At 46.2% G+C, this 6,997-nt stretch overlaps 1 long non-coding RNA gene across 2 annotated transcripts; it reads left to right on the top strand.

Annotated features, from left to right (window-relative positions):
- Positions 1–242: 242 nt before the first annotated feature.
- On the top strand, positions 243–6,300 carry LOC115274036. 2 transcript variants are annotated; one of them, XR_003901054.1, is made up of 4 exons: positions 243–700; positions 991–1,071; positions 1,714–2,211; positions 5,609–6,300. It is a non-coding gene; the product is annotated as an uncharacterized LOC115274036 (long non-coding RNA). The 2 variants fall into 2 exon arrangements; XR_003901055.1 differs by lacking the exon at positions 5,609–6,300 and having other exon boundaries at positions 1,714–2,427.
- The last annotated feature ends 697 nt before the right edge of the window (positions 6,301–6,997 follow it).

Raw genomic sequence — 6,997 nt, 5'->3', positions numbered from 1 at the left:
CTTAACTCCAGAGTCATTGGGAAAGAATGAAAGGTATTTCCCCGACACTTTGCCAAGAAGGTAGCTGGACTGATTGAAAGATCTGAATTTCCTTTTACCCCCAGTTAGAAAAACAGGCCGTCCTTCCCCCAAGGTCCTAGAGCCTCCGATTTCGGTGAGCAAGACCACCGGCAAGGGGGGACTTAGAGGACCTTGTTCCAAAGGGGTAGGTCTCAGGCCTCGGCCCTGGGGGACTTGGTCACAGTCTTTGAAGACCAGACCTGGGAATCCACCTTTCAAACATGCTTCTCCAAAGGTTGAGAAACTCAGGATTCTTTTATTTGTAAGTGAAGAAAACCCTTTTGAAACTGGCTTACGCAAAAGAGGCAATTTATTGGCTGAAGTAACTGAAAAACACTGGCTTTAGGCCTAGCTGGTTGTGAACTCAAATGAGATTGCCAGACAGAGTCTCTTGCCATCTCTTGCCTTTGCTCTTTGGTGCGTTGGCTCCGTCCTCAGACTCCACCTGACAAGATGGGCCTGCCTTCTGCCCCGCACAAGTCCGGCGGGAAAAGGAGGACAATTTCCTGAAAACTCTGCCGTATTTCCAGCATCCACTCTGATTGGACTAACTTAGGACATGGTCCGTCTCTGAACCAATCACTGTCACCAAAGGAAGGCAATGTTCAGACTGTCCAGGTCTGGTCACTTGCCTATTGAGGTAGGGGTAGCCCCACCTGGACACAGGGAGAGGCCGTTCCCTGAAGAAGTACTGCGTGATGTGAGCAAACGTGGGGGACATGCATGCTGGCCAGGCAAGGCCGGCGGTGGTCAGTGTGGGGTCCCTGGTGTTGGCCATGAATCTTGAGGACTCCGGGCTTCTTGGCACCCTCGTGGGTCCACGTTGCTCTTTGGTTCAGATTGCAAAGGGAGAATATTGGGCTCCTACTCAGGAAATCACCAAAACCATGAAGCAGACTCGGTTGATTGCTTCTTTCCCCTTCTTCCTAGCCCTCAGAACCGAATTCTGTTGGACCGAGGAGCAACACGCAAGGCCTAGGGAATGGATTCTGTTTGGTCTAAGCCAGCATGGTAATCCTGTCTCCCTCTGTCCTAGTCTTGGGGTGAGCATGGGACCCAACCCTGGCCAACGAGGCAGCCGGGGTAGTCTGCTGAGGGTTTCTGGGTAGGATTCTCCTTCCTGTTAAAAGAAAGAAGTTTTCTCCCCAACTGTTTTCTTCCATCCATATATCCTCCATCCTTCGGACACGGTTGTGCTGGGACATGGACATGGTTGTGTTAGGACGTGACTTTTGGAGCTATAGCACTTATTTTGAGACTCTAAGAAAATGGCCAAGGGACTCCTCAGGAAACTGACCCCTTGCCCTGATACCGAAATGCTGACATTTCCAATCCCGAAACATCTTACTTACTGATTTATTGTGACCTGAGATAATAAAGACCAACATTGAAGGTTCTCTCTCTCTTTTTTTATGTTTTATTTATTTTTGATACAGAGAGAGACAGAGCATGAGAGAGGGAGGGTCAGAGAGAGAGAAGGAGACACAGAACCGGAAGCAGGCTCCAGGCTCTGAGCTGTCAGCACAGAGCCCCATGCAGGGCTCGAACCCACAAACGTGAGATCTGACTTGAGCCGAAGTCGGAGGCTTAACTGACTGAGCCACCCAGGTGCCTCTTGAAGGCTCTCTTAACTGAGTGTCTGGTTACCTGCAGCCCAAAGTGCCCTACCTGATCCACCTCCAGATGTACAAGTTTAAAGCACAGAAGACAGAACGGAAAAGGCTGCCACTCCTCTACGATGATTCTGGTTCCAGAGCCAGTCCGGTTTGTCCCACTTTGCTCTTTATCCCCTCAGGAAGCTCTTTTGCATGTGATCAGCATTAATCATTCATCAGGACCCTACCACCCTGGGCTGAATTGTGTAAATGTCCTTGCAAGTCTGAAGGTTGCCCCAAGCCCTGGGCTAGCACTTACATGGAGAAGGTAGGACGGGGCTGGGCTGACCTAGGAGTTTGGCCTCCACCATTTAAATTTTTGTTTTGAATTTTTTTATTTGTTAATAATATCAAGCCTACAGAAGAGTTGGAGGAATAAAAATAGGACAAAGAACACCTGTATACCCTTCGCCTCAATGTACCTACTGTTACTATTTTACTCCCCATTCTTTGGCATTTGTGGTCACTCCAGCTCTCTATCTACCTCCGTGTTTATGTAAGTTTTTGAACCATCTGAACGTAAGTCACATATATCATGGCCCCTTACCATTAGAAACTTTGGTGTGTATTTGCTAAGAATTGGAATATTCCTGAGGCGTCTGGCTGGGCCAGTTGGTAGAGAGTACAATTCTTGACCGGGCAGTTGTGAGTTTGAACCCCACATTGGGCAGGTAGACCACTTTAAGAAAACAAAATCTTAAAAAAAAAAAAAGCAATATTCCTTACATAACCCCAGTACAGTTATAAATCTTGGTACTTTAAAAAGATTTATTTTATTTTATATTTCCAAATAGATTTGTCTAATGTTTATTTATTTTGAGAGAGAGAGAGAGCATGAGCAGGAGAGGGGCAGAGAGAGGGGGGAAGAGAAAATTCTCGATCAGGCTGTGTTCCATTGCACGAACCGTGAGATCATGACTTGAGCCAAAATCAAGAGTTGGACGCTTAACCAACTGAGCCACCCACGTGCTCCTTTTAGAGTTTTATTTTTAGGTAATATCTATGACTAATGTGGGGTTTGAACTCACAATTCTGAGATCAAGAGTCACATGCTCCACTGACTGAGCCAGCCAGGGGCCCCTCAACCTTCATACTTCAACACTGATGAAAAAAAATCTTTAATCTACCTTTTCTACCATTTGTATTCCAATAAAATACAAATTTTACCAACTGTATACCAATTTGGCTAATTGATTAAAAAATGTCCTCAAGTGTTTTTTCTCCTCCAACACAAGAATTAGTCAGTTTAGGGTCAGATATTGCATTTAGTTGTCATGTCTCTTTAATGTCCTTTCAGCTGGAGCATTGGTCTTTCTTTGTCTTGTATGACACTGAAATTTTTGAATAATACTCTCCCCCACTTATCTCTCTCTTTCCTCTCTACCCCTTAAAAAAAAAAAACAACAATATTCCAGGGGCGCCTGGGTGGCTCAGTTGGTTAGGTGTCCAACTTTGGCTCAGGTCATGATCTCTTAGTCAGTGAGTTTGAGCCCCATGTCAGGCTCTGTGCTGACAGCTCAGAGCCTGGAACCTGCTTTGGATTCTGTGTCTCCCTCTCTCTCTGCTGCTCCCCTGACCCCTCTGTCTCTCTCTCTCAAAAATAATAAGCATTAAAAAAAGGTTTTTTACAACAGTACTTCTTATTTTGGATTTGTCTGATATTTCCTCATGATTGGATTTCAGATGATGCCTTCTCCATCTGCCCTCTAATCTAGACTCTACTAGAACATGGCCTTAAGACCTGAGCACTGTTGTAGTGCCTCTTTCAGCCTCAGTTTCCCTATCTGTAATAAAAAAGGATTGGATTAAATGATGATTAGAGCCCCTTCCTAAGGAGTCTACTTAATCATTTTTGTATGATACCAGCCCTCTAAATTCTTTTCTTCTAAGGTGCCTTCTTAGCGCAGTGGGCAGCGCGTCAGTCTCATAAATTCTTTTCTTCTAAAAAGAAAAAAGATAAATAAAAAGAATTCATGAGAGAAGTAAAGAGCCATGGCCAATTTGGGATCCATTCATTCATTCATTCTTTCCCTAAATATTTACTGTTCACCCATATTAGCCGGGATTCTGTCAGGAGGTACAGAAAACCCAACTCATCCTGACTTGAGCTACAAAAAGAGAAAGTCCAGAGAGGGGTTCAGCTTCAGGCAAAGCTAGATGCAGACAGATGCCCCAGTGATGTTATATAGAACCTGTGCCTCTTTCTCTCTTCAACATGCTCTCCTCTCTGGAGGCTTCCTTCTCCGCCCGGCCCATTTCACACTGTGGAAGACGATCCCCGGCAGCTCTAGGCTCCCAGCCCAACAGCTCAGCAACAGCAGTGGGAAGATTGCTTCTGCGAATAACCAGTTGGCCAGGACTCACCTGCCCATGCCTAAGCCAATCACTATGGACAGGAAAGTAGAATTATCTGGATGGGGGTCTGGGGCACGTCTCCACTCCCAAAGCCAGGAGAAAGCGTGTGCCCCTAATGATGTATGAGTCAGAGGAGTGGAGTCACTGTGACTGTCCCACAGGGGAAGAGGGGTATTATAGGAAGCCGACTGTCCACAATTATAAGAGGAGTGGGGAAGTGCAGGTTTGGAAGAGGATCTGAAGGATCACAGAGTGAGTCACCAGTCAAACAGAGAAACCAAGTGTGTCCAGCTGCAGAAATTAAACTGATTTGGATGGATCATATGCCCATTCTGGACCTAACATTGCCGCAGGAGAAAGGGAATCCTCCTTCTACTCAAAATGGGTCATGATTTGAGACTCCTGGGGGGCTCAGTCGGGTAAGTGACCAACTCAGCTTCGGCTCAAGTCATGATCTCGTGGTTTCATGAGTTCAAGCCCCGAAATGGGCTCTGTGCTGGCAGAGCAGAGCCTGCATGGGATTCTCTCTCTCCTTCCATCTCTGCCTTTCCCCCACTCATACTCTCTGTCTCTCTCAAAATAAATAAATGAGCTTAAAAAAAAGAGAGATGGGTCCTGATTTATTTGCTGGGGCTGGAGATCCACCCACCCTCCAAAGATCAAGGGATTTCTACCCCTTAGCTGAGCCCCAAATCAAGGGCGTTAATGGAGAGATCTATGGGAAGTAGTTGCCTCTGTGAGTCTACAGCCAAGAATCTGGCCGTGGGGCCAAGGTAGCTTCTGGTCAGCGGGACTAGCAGTCAGGAAAAAGAGCTGGAAGTAGAACAGTGGGAAGCTAAGATGAGTTTACCAGTCATGAGAACAGAACAATTACAAAATTAATTCCATAAGTGTTTCTTTTTTTTTAAGTTTATTTATTTGTTTTAATAATCTCTACACCTAGTGTGGGGTTTGAACTCACAACCCTGGGATCAAGAGTTGCATGCTCTTCCAACTGAGCCAGCTAGGTGCCCCTTAGTAGGTATTTTAATAGAAGCAAGCATAAGGTATAAAGAGAGCTGCAAGGGTTTACTGAATCCAGTCTAGAAATCAAGGAAGTCTTCATGGAGGAGCCAACATTTAAGCTGAGACCTAAATCATAAAGAGAGAGCCAGGTGAAATGGGGGAAGAGTAGAGGCATTAATACGTGCAAATGCCTGGAGGTGAGATAGGATATTGGAGGACTAAAAGTGGCCCAGTCTGACTGGAGCCTAAGTATGAGATAAAGAGGGTCAGGGTGATGCCAGTGTGCTTTCAGATCTTTATAACAAGGAGTTTGGACTCTGTCCCAAGAGCAATAGGAAGTCGTGGAAGGAACAGAAATGGGGAGGGATGTGTCATAAGTAGGTGGTGTTAGCAAGTTGGAGATGGGAGGGTTTTCTGAATGTCGCCCTTCCAGGAGAAGTCCGAACACCTCTACTGGAACCCTGAGCTCTGCATCTGCAAGCATTTGCTAACTTTGGTTCCCTCCTCTTCTTCCTTTCCTTCTATTTCCCCAGGCAATCTGGGTAAGAGAGCATGGGGAAAGTGACCGCACTGGTTACGATATTTTCAACTGCAAGTGACAGCATGCCTGACTAATAGTGGCTTAAGTGAAGACGAAATGCAATTATCCTATGTAACGAAATCTCTGGAGGTCAGCAGCTCCAAGGTCGTTGCGGTGGCTCCATGGTGTTGTCAAGGACCCAGGCTTATCTTTCTGCTACATCATCTCCAGTGGTTGGATTTTGGCCTCAGACTCATCACCCACCCCAGCTATTGCTGCCTCATAGGATGTTTGACCCCAGGACACCGATCAAAGCAGGAAGGAAGGGATGGGGGCAAAAGGCTCTCACCCCCTTGAGGGTCTATCTTATTAATGAAGTGGTCCCTCAGGTTTCCCCTGACCTTTCATTGGCTAAGAGCTGGATCATATGCCCATTCTGGACCAATCTCTGCTGAAGGAGAATGCTTCACTTTTACTTAAGATGGGCCCTGATTTATCTAATGGGATTGGAGAGCCACCCACCCTCCAAAGACCGAGGGATTTCTACCCCCAGCTGAGCTCCAAACCAAGGTTCTTGAGGCAGGAAAGACAGGGACACGGGATGGGGAAGCTTCTGGGTCGCAAGGGGCAGTGTGTCAGATGGAATGAGGTTTATTAGAGGGTAGGAGAGGTGTTCTGCTTGTGAAAAATAAATATGAGAAGAAAGCAGAATTGATCAAGGAAGCCTCACTTCAATGCAGATCTGCAAAGTCCTTGTCAACTCCATGGGGGGTTCCAAAGCCAAGATTGCTGGTTAAATCAGCTCCATGTTGGGCAGAGATGGCCCTGGTGCCCCTCCATACTCAGTCATTGACCTGGGGCCACACAGGAAGTGCGTGGCATTGGCTTGAAAGTTGAGACAGATCCTCAAGATGTCGCAGCCGGAGGCTGTCAGCTTGCCGTGTTCTTCACAGGAGAATAGCAGGTTCTCGAAGCTGTGCCCTCCAGGACTGTCACAGGGTGCCCCGTGTCTGGCCTGGCTGCGCCCAAGGAAGTCAAATTTGAGGTGACAAATCCCATTTCTGCCCAGAGGCAGCATCAAGTTTGACCGAAGGAGTCAGAAGAGCCATTGAGAGATTAGGTTCAATTCAGAAATTGAGTTTCATTTTTAGAAAAACATTTTGTCTCACACACAGAATATTTTCATATAGTAAAATTAGAAATTGCACATATGCACAAAGAAGACAAAAATCAATCATAATTCTTCCACCGTCGATGAGGATGATATTAGTAAGATAATAAGAGCTACCGTTTATGGAATGGCGATTGTGTGCCAAGCTCTGTGGTCAACCATTAGTATTCATAATCTCATTTAACCCCAGCTCTGCTGCTTGAGTGTTACTTAGCCCCTGTATGCCTTAGT

This window comes from Suricata suricatta, chromosome 12 (genome assembly GCF_006229205.1).
Source record: "Suricata suricatta isolate VVHF042 chromosome 12, meerkat_22Aug2017_6uvM2_HiC, whole genome shotgun sequence".
NCBI classification, from domain to species: Eukaryota; Metazoa; Chordata; class Mammalia; order Carnivora; family Herpestidae; genus Suricata; species Suricata suricatta.
This window is presented reverse-complemented; position numbering and strand designations above follow the sequence as displayed.